Consider the following 18,079-nt stretch of genomic DNA (forward strand, 5'->3'; position numbering starts at 1 on the left):
CACTAAAGAATTAACGATACTTAAAAGCAGTGTGCCTAAATATTTTAATGATTAAGATAAGTCACGGGGAAGTATTTCGTTATACAGCACAATGATAAAAGTTGATTTGGGAGTTAATTGAGATATAATGTGTACTATTTTCAGGCTCAATAAATGTTTTGCAGGAAGATCTATTGTATTAAGTCACCAGCTTTTTTTGTTTTCATTTATTTGTTGCTGTTTCCTTTACTTAAAAAAAAAAAAAAAAAAAAAATGCAGTGAGTGAAGCAAGACTGGGTGAAATTATTATACTCTCTCTCTCTCTCTCTCTCTCTCTCTCTCTCTCTCTCTCTCTCTCTCTCTCTCTCTCTCTCTCTCTCTCTCTCTCTCTCTCTCTCTCTCTCTCTCTCATTCACATCTATTTTGTATCTTTTTATAACGTTTTTTCTTGCCTCTCTCCCTATCATCCTTTCCTATTTTTTTTGTTTTCTACTTTTCTTGATTTTATTCTTTATTTTTTATCTCATTTTCCCTCCCTTTCTCTCTTCCTTTTTCTTTCTATTTTCCCTTTTCCTCATCTTCAGTTTTTCCTAAGTTCTCTGTCATCTTTCCTTTCTTTTTCCTTTCTACATTTCTTGATTATCTTCCTTGTTCTCTTGTTCTCATTTTCCCTCCCTCCCTCTCTTCCTTTTCCTTTCTGTTCTCCCTTTTCCTCATCTTCAGTTTTTTCCTACGTTCTCTGTCATCCTTTCCTTCCTTTCTCCTTTCTACATTTCTTAATTATCTTCCTTATTTTTGTTCTCATCTTCCCTCCCTCCCTCTCTTCCTTTTCCTTCTTTTTTTACATACGAAATAATATAAAAGATTACAGAAGTGGAGGGACAGAGAGGCAGGGCAACAAATATCCCCAAATACACAAGACAACAAATATGAAAAAGAAGTAAAAAGTTAGGGGGTTAGGAGGGAAAGGTATAAAGTTAGGGGGTTAAGGGGAGTGGGGTTAAGTCTATAAGTCTGTGCAGCACATCAAGGTTCAGCAAGGTAAACAAGGGATGCAGCAAGACAGGTAAACGTGCTGGTCAGGGAACGGCTTTGACTTAACACCTGAAAAATTATGGACTAGCGTGGGAGGGGGTGGAATGGAGTGAAAGTTTGTGTAGGAAGTGGAGGGAATACTGTATCTATCTATCTATCTATCTATCTGGAAGTGGAGGGACTAATCAATCTATCTATGTGGGAGTGGAGGGAATAATCAATCTATCTGTGTGTGAGTGGAGAGAATAATCTATCTAGCTATCTGGGAGTGGAGGGAATACTGAATCTATCAATCTATCTATCTGGAAGTGGAGGGAATATTGAATCTATCTATCTGGAAGTGGAGAGAATATTGAATCTATCTATCTGGAAGTGGAGGGAATATTGAATCTATCTATCTGGAAGTGGAGGGAATATTGAATCTATCTATCTGGAAGTGGAGGGAATATTGAATCTATCTATCTGGAAGTGGAGGGAATATTGAATCTATCTATCTGGAAGTGGAGGGAATATTGAATCTATCTATCTGGAAGTGGAGGGAATATTGAATCTATCTATCTGGAAGTGGAGGGAATATTGAATCTATCTATCTGGAAGTGGAGGGAGTAATGAATCTCTTTATCCATCTATCTGGAAGTGGAGGGAATGCTGAATATCAATATATCTGAAAGTGGAAAGAATATTGAATCTCTCTCTTTATCTATCTATCTATCACTATCAAGCCCATCAGAAAGAACCACAAGCCAAGAGAAAGGAAATAGTCTCATAGGGAAATAGACAGTCTCAGTCATCATAGGGAAATTATCTTTAACTCAGGGCCCTTTCAAACTGGTCCCGCCCTAGAGGCTTATATATTATGAACAGGAACGCCACGCATGTATACTTCTTCACACTTTAACAACTAAATACACAGGCCGATGGGAAGCACAAAAGTCTTAAAACAGTGAAAAGACATGCAAATGGGGCCTGTAGATAACTGGGCAAGGCTTAAAATTGAATAGAATCACAGTGAGGGGAGTTTTAGGGCTCACATTATTTGACAAGGCTTTCGTAGGAGTTCTGAACATTGCCAGGGCCGGTAGTTTTATGACCCTGGTGGTAGTTTAACCCTTCTTCTGTGCCAAGAACTTTTACAAACACTCATTAGAACCCGATTGATCTCCTCGGACTTGGAAATAGATGAAATGAGAGGTGGAAGCGTCTGAAAATACCATATATACAATCCACGGGTAGTTTTATGACCTTGGTAATGTTTAAACCCTTCTTCTGTACCATGAATATAAAACAACACTCATTATAACCCGACTGATCTCCTTTCGGCCGATGTGAGAGGCGGAAGCGTTTGAAATTAGTCACCCCTTCCTTCCTCCATCCCGAGACAGCTCAACACCTCAACACCCCGATTCATGCAGCGCTGTTCCGCACCCCAACGATTCCGACGGGCACGAACGTTCGGGGCCCGACAAATTTCCTGAAACTCCTTGCTTTTCTTTGGTCCGTCCACATGTCAGCCTCGTCTCGCCCCGCCCGCCGTTGGCTGTCTGGTAAAGTGGGCGTGAGGCCGTGAGGGGGACAATATGGGGGGACCTTGATGCCTCGACCTCCTTTCTCTCTTTTTCTTCGCTATCTCTCGCAAGTTTTCATTCCTCGTTTTAGTTTTTGAATGGGTCTTAGGAGGAGTGTGAATTTTTCTGTATATTCGCTTCACTAAGCCGTTGGTTATCTGGTTATCTCCTTATATGGTAAAGTTGGTGTAATGGACAGACAATATGGATTCAATGTGATGATTCTACCTCTCTCCTCTATCCGCTGTCCAACCGTAGGCTCTTTGATAGTTTTGTAGGAGAGAGAGAGAGAGGTCGTAGTTTTCCGTATCTTCTTCAGAAATACAGATAAGTTACCGACCGCCACCAGCAACCCAGATAAAGGTGATATTTGAAACGCCCATGAGAGGTTAGCGTGGTGGGAGGATATTTTTGGCTTAGTTATCCCTGAATTTAGCGGCGCTTTTAAAGGCTGGCTAAACTAAACTTGGGACACTATGAAATAATAAATAGCATACGAATATTTTTTTCTTTCTCTACCAACATATGAAAAATAAAAAGTTTATCATGGTAGCTAGTGTTCAGATTGTGTTAGGGTCACTATGATATGAGGCTATGTATCTATTATCTATTTTAGTGATAAAGGAGAATACTTATTTTGGTGTATGTTGAAGATAAAGTATCTCTCTCTCTCTCTCTCTCTCTCTCTCTTGTTAGTTTCCCCTTTTTCTTCCCTTTTCTCTTCTCCCTTCTCCCCCCTTTCTCATTTTCCTCTTCCTCTTCTTCTTCCCCTTCATTTTCCTCTTCCTCTTCTTCCTTCCCCTTCAGTTTCATTTTCCTCCTCTTCCTCTTTTACTTCCACCTTTTCTTTACCCCCTCTTCTTCCCTCTTCAGTTTACTCTTCCTCTTCTCCTACCTTTATTCTCTTCTCCTTCTTCTTTCCCCTTCATTTTCACCATCCTTTTCTCTCCCTTTCAATTTCCTCTCTCACTCCCTCTTCTCTCCCTCTCTTCACTTGTACAGTCTCCCTCTTAATTTTTCATCTCTCCTTATCTTCTCTCCCGCCATCCACCATCCACCTTCCCCCTTTTTATTGTTCCTTCCCTTTTTCCCCCCTCTCCTTATCTCCCTTCCACCTAGCGTCCCTCCCTCCCTTCCGTTTATATGTGTTTGGAAAATAACGTGTGTGAAGTTCGGCTCGGGGTTTTGTTTTTCTTTCCTTTATGCCTGTGGAGGTAATATTGCTTTTGGAAGGGATGGAGGGTGGGAAGTCTCTCTCTCTCTCTCTCTCTCTCTCTCTCTCTCTCTCTCTCTCTCTCTGGACTAGTTTCGTTACCTCCAAAGCCAGTTTTTTCTTTATCTGAGAGAGAGAGAGAGAGAGAGATTGATTGATTGATAGTTTATTGTTGCAGGTAAACAACAAGGGAGAAGGGAGGAACATGCCATCGCAACCCCCAGGCAGGACAGAGTGTGATTATACAACTATTAATACACGTGTAGGTAGCACCACGAAATTAAAAAGATACAATGGTAGGAAGGAAAGCACAACAAGGGAGGGGGCAGTACCTCCCCCTGGACAATAAGACAATAAAATGTGGGGACGGAGAACATTGCCCAAGCACTAGATGGGAATGAATACAGAGATAGAGTAATACTAGTCCTTAAAGTAAAATACTGCAGAGATCACAGCCTTGTATAGCACGGCAGTAGTTCAGGCTGCCACACACGGCATCACCACCTTGGTGCAAACTGAGGGTGTTCTTTGAGGATAGCAGGGAGGACATCATGGTTCAGGAGCCAACAAATTGTCTGGGGCAGGTCAAGGCAGTCCCGTGGCTTAAACTTAGCAATGAGAGGGCATTCCATGACATAGTGATGCAGTGTGGCCCTCGGCCTGGCACAGAGCGTGCAGCAGACACCAGGGGAGTTACTACCTCCCAGTAGTACCTATAGCTCAGCCTAAGGCGCATTGCTACCATTTTGATGGGGGGCTGTGTCGCCCCATATAGGTAAACACAGCGCTGGGAGACACTAACATAGTGGAGGCTGCTGGCGCTGCCATTGTCACAGCAGTGTCTGAGTTGGGTAGCAATGCTATCACGTGAATAATGCCTAAGTCTATTCTAACATAGCTTAGTCAGTGCCAGGGTCCACTGTGTCATCCTGAAGGGCTCGTCGAGCAAGGCAGTCTGCCTTCTCATTGAGCTGGATGCCCACATGAGAGGGCACCCAGGTGAAGTGGACTGTGGCACCTGCGGCCCCAAGGGCACGGACGGCAGTCAGGCACTTAGCTACAAGATCACAGTCGGCAGGGGAGGAGGACACAAGTTCATGCAATGCAGCCTGGCTATCAACAAACAAGTAGACATTTTCGTGCAAAGCTGCTACAGTGGAGAGCCTGAGGGATGGCATACAGCTCAGCCTGGTCGGGGGACAGGTACCCCCAGCAGCCCTGGTAACTCAAATGTCAGTGTACTGTGGGGGGGGGAAGCGTAATCTAAACAAACACGCCACAACCGCCATGCCATCCATCTACGGAGCCATCACAGTACACCCGGAGCCCGGGAACGGGGATGTGGACAGTTTGACCATGAAGGAAGGAGGGGAGGAAGCCAATCACGTTTAGGGGGTTTGTTCAACGTCTACACTGACACGATAGGGAGGCCAGGCAGGTTGGGCCGGGGGGAGTAAACCTAAGCACGCTTCTAACACACCCGTCTCTGCTAACATGAGATAAATTTTCCTAAGGTAGGAGGTAACAGGAGCCCTGGAGTCACGGTGCAGAGTTACCAGTGCCTGGTGAAGGGGCACTGCACCAGCACGAAGCAGGCGGCTGACGGTGCGACAAGTAATTTCCCAGATTCTGTCCACAACACGAGGCAGATTCAGTTCTGCCCTCATGACCTCAAGTTTTGCAGTTCTGGGGCACCCCAGAATGAGGCGCATGGCCTCATTTTGAATAAGTTCCAAGGGGGGAGAGAGAGAGAGAGAGAGAGAGAGAGAGAGAGAGAGAGAGAGAGAGAGAGAGAGAGAGAGAGAGAGAGAGAGAGAGAGAGAGAGAGAGAGAGAATAAACAAATAAACGAGGAAAAGAAAGAAAAATCAAATCAGAAAATAAAGTACGTGATCAAGACCTCAGATAAAAAGAAAAATGAAAAAGAAAAAAATAGAAAATGAAAAATGAAAAAAAGTAACACAAGGCCTGAAATGAAAACGAGAACTTAAATAGGAAAAATTAAGACTACATCAAAGGCGTCATCAAAAGAAACAAAAGAAGAAAAAAAAGGAAAATAACGGCAAAGAACATGAGCCTTTCAAAATTAATTAAATATGGCATCCTCGGTGATCAGAGGAGAGAGAGAGAGAGAGAGAGCAACTTTTAATTAGTATATGTTTTTTCCTCTTAATTTCTGACGTTTTATTTTTTAACTCTAACTTACAGCAGTCAAAGTCTTTTATGTAGTGTTAATTAGCATCTCTCTCTCTCTCTCTGCCCTCACTCCGAGAGGTCAAACCGCACGCGCTCCCACTTCCGTGACCTCTCTCGCTTGCGATACCACCCTCGTGTGCTGTACTGCACTGTACTTAAGATCTTGCTGTGCTGTGTGCCGTGTGCTATTTCGCGTTGTGCTGCGTACTGCTTATTGTCAACCGAGTTAGCTGCCTGCAGAGGTGTGCTGTTTGCTGTGCGACCACGTGCTTCGCTGGACAGGATTAAGTGTTGCCCTTATTTTTACTAATTCTCTCTGCCTGCATCTACCCTCTCGCCGTAGCGCCCTGTAAAACATATATACACATATACACAAAACACAGTGTTACACTCTTTCCGCCACATTCTTTATTTATTTCCAGATTCCACTCTACGCCACTCCCTGCAGGTGTGCAGAGCTACCTGACCTGACTTGACCAGAGTATTCCCCAGAGACACAATAATCCTCTTAATTCCTTACCTGCGTCTCTCTCCCTCTCGTCCCTCGCGTTTCGCTCCTCCTCTTCTCTCGCCACCCCCTCTCTCGCCTCCCCTCTCCATTGCCCCCCCCCTCTCTCTCTCTCTCATAACTACCCCACACTTGCCCCTCTCTGTCTCTCCTTCCTCACTCCCTATCTCGTTCCCACCCTCTCTCCCTCCCTTTCCTTCGCCCTCTCCTCTCCATCCCCATCTCCTCCTTCGCCTTCCCATCTCTCTCTCTCTCTCACACACTTATTCTCGCTTATTCACGCGCGCGTCCCTCTGCCCTACGAAAAAGAAAAAGAAAAGCAAATACATAGATAAACACTACTCACTTGCTCTCTCCTCCTTACCAAGATGGCGCTAAAGAAATGTTCGACTTGCACAGGAAACTTCTCTGGTCATTTCTTCTCGGGACGATCGACCGTCTGCAAGATCTGCCTGTTGACACAGCAGATGGAAACGAGACTCCTTCAACAGGACGAAAGGCTGACGGCTGGCGAGAAGAAGATCACCGAACTAACAAGTACTGTTGATACCTTGCAGGAGTTTATCCAGGCCAACATCGTCGCCCCTGCTGCAAGCTACGCCTCATCACCCTCCGCACCTGCACTCGATGCCCAGCCACCTTCCGAAGAAGACACGTCACAGGTGACCGGTAGAGCTGACGCTGAATGCTTCACCCCCGTGAGAGGAGGAGCCAGACCCGCCCCTAGAGCCATTTATCCTACTCATTGCTACAACAGATTTGCCATACTGGAGGAGGAGGACGAGGAACAGAGCACCTTCTTGGTCGGTGACTCTATGATTCGCCATCAGGTGGTTGAATTCTGTGGCAGAGTCCCCCGTCGTAGGCGTAACTACTGTTATCCTGGAGTTGGTGTTGACGACATCACAGCTGCCCTGGACGAGGTCACCGCTGTGGCCTCTAATGACTCACTCTTTGTTATCCACACAGGTACAAACGACGTCACCACGACCCGGTCTGAGGAACTGCTGGACAAGTACCGTAGGCTCATCCAGCAGTATAAGTCTAAATCCCCTAATATTTTGATTTCAGGAATTCTACCACGGACATGGGATGAGGGCGACTTCTACAGTAAGGCCTTCAGCCTCAACAACCGCCTGAAGACTCTCTGCGGAGAGCTTGACGTCGAATTCTTTAACGCCTGGAACGATTTCTACGGCCAGAGTAAACTTTTCCAAAGGGACGGCATACACCTGTCCCCCATCGGGGCAGCCTGATTCGTATGGCTCATCAACAACGCGGTACGTAACGCCCGTAAAAAAAAAAACGACTCTCAGCCACGTCCTTCCATCCCGCCCGTGTAAATAGACACCATACACCGCAACAGACTCGTAACATTGAACCCGCCAGTACCACCACCTCTATTACCAAGCTTCAAGATAACCTAAGAGTCCTTAGTTTCAATGCGCGTAGCCTAAGAAACAAGTTTGATGAACTGCGATGTCTTGCTCTGACAGAAAACTTTGACGTAATTGCTATAACCGAAACATTTATCGACACCACTAATATTGATTTAAGTTCCGAATACAACATAGATGGCTACAGATTCTTCAACAATGATCGTGTAAACCGTAGAGGGGGTGGTGTCGCCCTTTTTGTCAAAAGCTACTTGCAACCCACTGACAAAACACCAAGAAACAGTAACGTTGAACATTTGTGCGTGCGAGTAAACACTGCAAAAGTCAATTTAAATATATCTGTCACTTACAGGCCTCCGGGGCAATCACTTGATGCCGATCTTGAAATGTACAGCGTCTTAAGGCAGTCACTTAATAACAGCGACTCACTGATACTAGGAGACTTTAACCTCCCCCATATCGACTGGGCAACACTGTCGGGTACAGAAGGTGAGTCCCACAGAATGATCGAATTTCTAGAGGAAAATTATCTAAGCCAAATGGTTTCTGAACCAACTCGACAAAATAACATACTTGACCTTGTTATAGCGACCCAAGATAACCTAGTCAGTAATGTCATGGTAGGAGAACACCTCGGTTCCTGCGATCATAAACTAGTGCGCGTTGACATTAGAGCTCAAACATCGGTGACTGAAAATAAAGTAAAGGTGCCCAATTTCAAAAGAGCCAACTTCGTAGAAATCCGACGAAAACTAATAGATATGCAACTATCAGATGACGGCAATGTAGAGGACGCCTGGCTAAGCTTTAAAAATCACTTACTCACTCAGCAGGACACATTTGTCCCCTTGTGCGAGAAGCGAATTAACACTAATAAAAGTCCACCTTGGTTTAATAGCGAAATTAAACACTCAGTCAAGGAGAGAAAATTGTCTTACAGGTTAAAGAAAGAGCAAAGCACGCCCGAAAACATTAGACTTTACAATGATGCCAGGCGACGAGTTAACAGATTAGTGCGTCAGGCAAAGCGTAGATATGAAGAAAATATTGCAGCCAACTGTAAAAATAATCCGAAATCCTTCTTCAGTTACATAAACAACAGAAAGGCGATCAGAAGTGGAATTGGACCTTTAACAAACAGCGACGGTGCACTAGTGACTGACAGCCAACACGTTGCAAACCTATTAAACAATTACTTTTCCTCGGTGTTTAATAATAACAGTCCTCCCGCCACCACCAACAACACCAATACTAATGTAAATCCCGAGCATGCATTGTCTAACTTTGAAATAAAACCCGATGAAGTCCTTAAAGCCCTCAAATCACTTAAAACAAATAAAAGTCCTGGACCTGACAAAGTATATCCAACTCTGCTGAAAGAAACAAAGAGCGAAATACTCTCCTCCCTCACAACCGTATTCAATATGTCCTTGCGACAAGGCATCGTCCCTTCAGATTGGAAGAAGGCTAACGTGACACCGATTTTTAAGAAAGGAGACAAAAAAGTACCAGGTAATTACAGGCCCATTAGTCTAACTTCGGTTGTAGGTCAGCTACTTGAGGGCATAATTAGAGACAAAATTGTGAGTTACCTTGAAAGCCACTCATTGATTGGGGACTCACAACATGGCTTCCGAAACAAAAGATCCTGCCTATCAAACCTATTAACCTTTTATAACGACCTCTTCACTGTTTATGACGTAACTAAATCACTGGACGTAGTCTATCTTGATTTCCAGAAAGCGTTTGATAAAGTCCCGCATCATAAATTACTTTACAAATTAAAGCAATTAGGTATTGACGGTCAAGTAAACCAATGGATCGCGAATTGGTTGAGCAACAGACAACAAAGAGTAGTGATTGACGGATTTAACTCAGAGTGGGCGCCTGTCACTAGTGGCGTCCCTCAGGGCTCGGTCCGTGGCCCAGTGCTCTTCATTATATACATCAACGACGTGGATGTTGGACTCAATAACCGCATTAGTAAATTTGCAGACGACGCAATGGATCGCGAATTGGTAACCGCATTAGTAAAGGTCGACTGACAAAGACAGGCAAAGCCTCCAAGAGGATTTGCACAAAATTTCAGCTTGGTCGGAGAGATGGGAGATGCCCTTTAACGTAGACAAGTGCCAGGTCCTTCAAATTGGAACGAGGAATAAGAAGTTCGAATACGAAATGCGCGGCGTTAAACTCAAAAGCGTTCAATGCGTCAAGGACTTGGGGGTCAAAATCGCGTCAAACCTCAAATTCTCACAGCAATGCATCGATGCAGCAAATAAAGCGAACAGAATGTTGGGCTTCATTAAAATAAACTTTGTATTCAAGAATAAAGATGTAATACTCCCGCTCTACAACAGTTTAGTCAGACCCCACTTGGAATATGCGGTACAGTTTTGGTCTCCCCACCATGCAAAGGATATTGGTAAATTAGAAGGTGTTCAGCGTCGGGCAACGAAAATGATCCCTTCCTTGCGCAACAAATCCTACGAAGAAAGGCTTTCTACCCTTAACATGTTCTCTCTTGAGAAACGTCGCCTCCGAGGAAAACTGATCGAATGTTTTAAAATACTTAATGGTTTCACGAATGTAGACAGATCAACATTGTTTATGATCGATGACACTTTGCGCACGAGGAACAATGGCGTAAAACTCAGATGTAGACAAGTAAACTCAGACTGCACCAAATTTTTCTTCACCAACGTTATAGTGCGAGAATGGAATAAGCTTCCACCATCAGTGGTCCAGTGTAACACGATTGACTCCTTCAAAAATAAGCTCGACCGTCACTTCCTTCAACTTAATATCAACTAGAGTAGAAATGCAATGTTTTGGAGTCTTCTGATTAATGTAAAATCACTTAGGTTTAAGGACAGACCACCAAGTCTGGACCATGGGGTCTGTGTGGTCTGATTTTCTATGTAAATCTATGTAAATCTCTCTCTCTCTCTCTCTCTCTCTCTCTCTCTCTCTCTCTCTCTCTCTCTCTCTTTCTCCGGGGCGCAAACAGGTAAATCAATTCACCTGAACACGTCAACTCATTAGTGAGGTGCTTGACTCCTTCTTTCCTTCCTTCCTATCTTCATCTCCTCCCTTCTTCCCTAACTAATTATTTTTTTCTCTTAATTAGTTTGCTTTCTCTTCTTTTCAGCTGTTTACTTTATTTTTTTCTACTTTTCTTCCCTTTTCTTCCTTCTTTTTTTGTTTCTTTCCTTCTTTCTTTCTTTTTCCTCTTAATTAGTTTGCTTTCTGTTCTTTTAAGTTGTTTACTTTCTTTTTTTCTACTTTTCTTCCCTTTTCTTTCTTTCTGTTTTCTTTCCTTCCTTCTTTCTTCTTTCTTTCTTTTATCCCAGTTTCCTTTCTTTCCTTCTCATTCATCTCTTTACTTTCTTTCTTCCCTCTTTCCTTCCTTTCTTTCTTTCCCTTTCACATATTTACTTTCCTCTTTTCCTTCGTCATTCTTTCATTTAACTCACTCATTCCTTCATTTAGTCCTAGTTTCCTTTCCTTCCTTCTTACTAGTATATATTCTCTTCATGTTTTCCTTTCCTCTTTCTTTCTAACTTTCTTTTTCCATCTCTCTACTTTCTTTCACTCCTATTAACCGTCTTCCTTCCACCTTCTTTCATATTCTCCTCCCATCCCTCCTTCTTCTTCCTCCTCCTCCTCCTCTCTTTCTTTTACACACCAAAGCCCAATCTGTCTCTATCACGGCTGTATTTACTAGCTCACTCACTCACCCCCATCCCTCCTCCTCTCCTTTTAGTCTCCCCCGTGATATTGATTGAGTCAGGTCAGACCGTCAAATTTTACTCTCGATTTTGTTTTATAACTTTAGAAGGAAAAATCGCTCGCTTGCCAACACCTGAGCATAAGGAGGAGGAGGAGGAGGAGGAGGAGATGCAGGAACCGGAGGAAACTAGAGAGAAAGTGTAAGAAAAATGATAACAAAAGGTCGAGGCGGATGGGAAGATGGAAGATGGAAAAATGTGGAAGAAGAGGAAGAAAAAAGAGGAGGAGGAGGAGGAGGAAGAAGACGTAGAAGATGATGCTGGTGATGCTGATGATGCTGAACAAGAAGGAAAAAAGAAAAGAAAAAAAGAAAAGAGGAAAGGAAAAAAATGAAAGATGAAAAAGGGGAAGGAAAAGGAAGATGTAGATGATGATGGTGATGATGATGATGATACTGAACAAAAACTAAAAAAACGAGGTAAGAGAAGAAACAAAAAATAAGACGAAAAAAACGAGAAAAGAAGAAGAAAAAAAAGGGAAGGTGAAGAAGGGTAAAGAAAAGGAAGAAGGCGTATATGATGATGGTGATGAAACTGATGATGATGCTGAACAAAAAACGAACGATAAAAGAAGAAAAAAAAAGAAGAAACGAGAAAAGAAAGAAAAAAAAGGAAAGATGAAAAAGGAGAAGGAAAAGGAAGGAGACGTAGATGATGATGGTGATGATGATACTGAATAAGAACAGAAAAACGAGATAAAAGAAGAAAACAAAAAGATAATAACAGAAAAGATGAAGCCAAAACAAACAAAGACAGACTGCAAGAACCAAAGAAGGATCAGGAAGAGACGACAAAGAGAAATACTAAGAAAAAAAAGAAGAGGAAGAAAACGAGATGACAAAAGGAAATATTAAAAAAAGAAAACAGAAACAAGAGAAGAAGAAACCAATATGAAGAAAAGAAGAAAAATGAAGAGGAAAAAGAAAACAGAGAGACTGAAGGAAAGATGAAAAAAGAAAAAGAAAACAAAGAAAGACAGACTAAAGGAAGCGAAGAAGAATCAGGGAAACGAAAAACACAAATACCAAAGACCAGAATAAAGAAAAAAAACTAAAAACAAGACAAAAATATAAAAGATAAAAAAACAAAACAAAAGAAAACCAAAACCAAAACCAGACTGAAGAAAACGAGGAAGAGGAAGAATCAGAGAGAGAGAGAGAGAGAGAGAGAGAGAGAGAGAGAGAGAGAGAGAGAGAGAGAGAGAGAGAGAGAGAGAGAGAGAGAGAGAGAGAGAGAGAGAGAGAGAGAGAGAGAGAGAGAGAGAGAGAGAGAGAAAATCAGAGAAAGAGAGAGAGACCGACGCAAAAGACCGAACATCAAAGAAGAGAAGAAAAAAAAAGAAACAAGATACGAAACAAGAATAACAAAAATTGGCAGGTGAGGAGATGGAAGTAAAGGTGAATGACAGGTAACAAAGAACAGGTAAAAGATTGGAAAGGAAAGGGAAAGGAAAAGGAGGAGGAGGAGCAGGAGACAAGAAGGAAAGGGTAAGTGATGGAGGCGGAAACAGAAAGGAAAAGGGAGATAAAGGAAAGGGAGGAAGAGGAGGAAGAGGCAAGAAGGAAAGGGAAAGTGGTCAAGGATGGAGAATTGAAGGAAAAGGAAGAAGGAAAGGAGGAGAAGGAGACTAGAAGGAAAGGGAAAGTGGTCAAGGAAGGAGAATTAACGAAAAGGGGAGAAGGAAAGGAGGAGGAAGAGGAGATAAGAAGGAAAGAGAAAGTGATGAAGGTGGAGAAGAGAGGAAAAGGGAAAAGAAAAGGAAGAGGAGGAGACAAGGAAGAAAGAGAAAGCGATGAAGGCGGATATAGAAAGAAAATGAAAGGGAGGAGGAGGAGGAGGTGATGATGGTGATGAAGAAGAAAAGGAAAAGAATAAAGCAACAGAATGAAGAGGAAAAGGAAGAAGGGGAGACTAGAAGAAAGAGGAGGGGAAGGAAAGGGAGGAAAGGAAGATGATGATAGTGATGAAGGAAAAAAAGGAAAGAAAGAAGAAAGAAACAGAAAGAAGAGGAGGAAGAAGGGGAAAACAGACAAACAGGAGGTTGATAAAAAAAGAAAAGGAAGGAAGAAAAAAAGAAAAACCTGAATTGAATGAACATATAGAAGAAGAAAGAAAGGAAGGAAGGAAGAAAGATAGAAAGAAAAGAGAAAATATAACATGAAAGAAAGAGGGGATAGGCAGATAGATAAAGAAAGAGAGAGAATAATAAAATGAAGGACGAGATAAAGAAGAAACTGTGATAAAAAAAGAAAGAAAGGAGGAAAAGAGAAAAAAAGAGAAAACGAAGGAAATAAGACAAAAAACAACAGACGAGAGAGAGAGAGAGAGAGAGAGAGAGAGAGAGAGAGAGGTTCTACGTTGACATACAGATATGGTAAAATGATATGAAAGAGAAATATGAGTTATGGAAATGAGACTTGGTTATCATGTTCCTTGGTTGTATTTATTTTGTTTATTTATGTTTTTATTTTCTCTTTATTTTTTTTATTTTTTATATTTTTTACGTTCATTCCCTTCTCTTTCTTTTTCTATAGCGATTTGTTTTTTTTTCATCCTTGTTCAATCTTTCTTCCTTTCTTTCTTTGTGTCTCTATCTTTCTCTCTCTTTTTTTATACTCTCTTTTCTTTTGTTCAATCTGCTTCTTCCTTCCTTCGTTCTTTCATTCATTTATTTCTTTCTCTTTATATATATTTTTCTTTCTTTTTACTTCTTTATTCTTACCTTCCTTCATCTCTTTCATTCTTTTTTATTTGTTTTCTTTCTTTCATTCTTGTTCTATCTTCTTTCTTTCCTTTCTTTCATTCTTCTTCTATCTTCCATTCTTTCTTTCTTTTTATATAATTCTCTTTCGCTGGATCTACTTCTTTCTACCTTCCTTCCTTCCTTTCTTTGTCTCTCTTTCATTCTAGTTCTTTCTATATTCCTTTCTTCCTTTCTTTCATTTCAGTTCTATCTTCCTCTATTTCCTTTCATTTATTGATTTTCTTTTGTGTATTCGAGTTATTTCTACCTTCCTTCCTTCCTTCCTTCCTTTCTTTCTTTTTTATTTATTTTCCTTTCTTTCATTTTAGTGCTATCTTCCTTTCTTTTTCTATAATTCTAGTTTGATCTTCCACTGTTTTCTGTGTCTATTTTCTTTCCCTCTCTCTCTTTTCTAGTTCTCTCTACCTTCCTTCCCTCCTTTCTTTCATTCCATATATTTCTTTCTTTCATTCAAATTGTCTCTTTCATCCTTCCTTCCTTTTTTTCTTTCCATTTATATTTCGTTCACTCATCCTAATTGTATCTTCCTTCCTTCCTTCCTTCCCTTCATTTCTTTCTTCTTTCTCCATATTTTCTTTCGTTCATTCTCGTCAATTCTCTCTACCATCCTTTTTTTTTCTCCGACAGATTATATGTTTATTGACACAGCTCATTTATCTATTTTTTTCTCCTTACTTTCTACTCTCTCTCTCTCTCTCTCTCTCTCTCTCTCTCTCTCTCTCTCTCTCTCTCTCTCTCTCTCTTGTATCCCTAATTCATGAAGATACCCATTAGAAACAGCTTTACGTCCCCGAGGAGGAGGAGGAAGAAGAAGAAGAAGAAGAAGAAACAGAAGAAGAAGAAGAAGAAACAGAAGAAGAAGAAGATGAAGAAACAGAAGAAGAAGAAGAAGAAGAAGGAAAAGAAGAGGATGAGAGGAAGAAAAACATCAAGAAGAAGAAAAACGAACGAACGAACGAACGAAAAAAAAAAAAAAAAAAAAAAAACCCAAGGAAGAATAAAGGACGAAAGAAAATAGATTGGACAGGACAGGGCAGGACGGACAGACAGGCAGCGTGATTGATGGACCTAGGGAAGGGAAGGGAAGGGAATAGGAAGAAGGGATTTCATAGGAAGGGAGCATTGTTTAAACCACTGGGGAATAAGAGGTAACAGAAGAGAGGGAAGGAGAGAAAGGGAATAAGTGATGGGCGGATAAATGAAGGGAGAGGGAAGGGGAGGAGAGAATGAAGGGATGAAGGAAGGGGAACAAGGAAGAGAGATTAGAGGGCATGATTGAGGGTGAAGAGATGGGGAGATAAAGGAGGGAAGAGGGAAGGGAAGGGAAGAACGAAGGGATACAAGAAGGGAGGGAAGAGTTGATGTTTTTAGGGTAGAGAGAAGGGCAGATAAACAAAGGAAGAGAAAAGGGAAAAAGAGAATGAAGGAATAAAAGAAGATGGGAATGAGAAAGAGCTGGTGATTTGAGGGTAGAGAAAAGGGTAGATAACGGAGGAAATGAGGGAAAGGGATAAAGGAGGGAGAAGAAGGAGGGGAAAGAGATGAATTTGATGTCTTGAGGAGAAACAGATGAGAAAAAAAGAGAAGAGGGAAAAGGAGAAAAGAAAGCAGAGATAAAGACAAATAACGAAAAGGGAAGAAGGGAAGATGAAATAAATGTCTTGAGGGGAAAAAGAAGAGAAAAAGAAAAGAAAAGAGGGAAGAGGAGAAGAGAATGCAGAGATGAAGAAAAACAACGAAAAGGGAACAAGGGAGGATGGAATGAATGTCCTGAGGGGAACATAAGAGGGAAGGGGAGGAGAGAGAGAGAGAGAGAGAGAGAGAGAGAGAGAGAGAGAGAGAGAGAAAGGAATGTTACCCGTTAATGTTAGATGTTTGGTAGATAGTTTGTGTCTGTTTAGGGTAACACGTGTATTGTCTGTTAACGGTATTCAGTTTTTTTTATATATATACTTGCACTACAGGTTTGATTGAAGTTCGTGAGTGTAGAGGAAGTGAGTGAGGTAGAGGAAGGGGAACGAGAGGAGGGAGACCTTGAAACCTTGAGAGGAAAGAGATTGCAACTGAGGAAAGAGGAAAAGAAGAAGGGAAAGATAAGGAAAGGTACGGAAGATGTCCTCCTTCTTTCCCTTCCCTTTCTTCCTCATTTCTCTGTTTCTCTTCCTCCTCCCCCCCTCCCCCTCCTTATCTTTTCCCTTCTCATTTTAGTTCTATCTTCCTCTATTTCCTTTTATTTACTTATTTTCTTTTGTGTAGGCCTATTCGAGTTATTTTTACCTTTCTTTCTTTCTTCTATATATATATATATATATATATATATAATATATAATATATATATATATATATATATCTATATATATATATATATATATATACATATATATATATATATATATATATATATATATATATATATATATATATATATATATTTATATATCTTTCTTTCATTTTAGTTCTATATTCCTTTCTTTCTCTAATTCTACTTTAATCTTCCTCATTCTCTTTCCTACTCTCAAAATTACTCCTCCTCCTCCTCCTCCTGAATAAAGAGAGAGGAAGAGAGAGCAGAACCACCATCACCTCCCCCTCTTCACCCTCTCAATAAAAAGGAACCTAACAGAGTGAAGGAAAGAAGGAAAGAAATGGAAAACAGAGAGAATGAGAGAAGAACTACCACCATCATCACCTCCTCCTCTTCACCCTCTCAATAAAAAGGAACCTAAAAGAGGGAAGGAAAGAAGGAAAAACAGAGAGAATGAGAGAAGAACTACCACCATCACAACCCCCTCCTCCACCTCCCTCCCTCCCTATATAACGAAGAGGAGAGTCAGTAAAGTCACAGAGAAAGACAAGGACGAACACAACCCCTCTCCTCCATTCCCCTTCGTTATCTACCCTTCTCTCTCCCCTCAAACTATCAACTTCTTTTCCCTCCCTTCTTCGCCTTCCTTCATCCTTTCATTCTTACCTCTCTTTCCCTTCTTTCCCTTCAATATAAGGTAGCGAAGAGTCAGGAAGTACTCACCCCAAGTCCAAGGAGAGAGATATATTGCCAGGGTCGATTCACTCCCATGGCGACGCAACTCAAGCGGAAGTACAACTATTAGCAGACTTTACGGCCCTACTAGGAAGAGGATGAGGAGCACTGAAGGAGGAGGAGGAGGAGGAGGAGGAAGGAGGAGGTATCACGTTGAAAGTAGAGACGGACGAGAACGTGGAAGAGGATAAAACGGTAATGGAAAAAAAAAAAGAGAAAGGAAGAAGGAAGAGCAAGAGAAAAGTTATAAGGAGAGAGAGAGAGAGAGAGAGAGTAGAAAGTAAGGAGAAAAAAGAAAGTATGAAAAGGAGGAAAAAGATGTGAGGGAAAGTAAGAAAGAAGGATAAGAATGAGAAAGAGAATCAGAAAGAAATGAGGAGGAGGAGGAGGAGGAGGAAAAAGATGTGAAAAGGAGAGGAGGAGGAAGAGTAACGTCGAAACGAAGAAGGAAGAGATAAGAAAATTGGAAAGAGAATCGGAAAAGAGGAAGAAAAAGTAAAAGAGAGGGATAAGGAAAGTGGATATTGAGAACAAGGAAACACAGAATAAGGAAGAAGGAGAATGTCAAGGAGAAGAAAGAGAGAGGAGGAGG

The sequence above is a fragment of the Eriocheir sinensis genome, chromosome 29 (assembly GCF_024679095.1).
Source record: "Eriocheir sinensis breed Jianghai 21 chromosome 29, ASM2467909v1, whole genome shotgun sequence".
Classification (NCBI taxonomy): Eukaryota; Metazoa; Arthropoda; class Malacostraca; order Decapoda; family Varunidae; genus Eriocheir; species Eriocheir sinensis.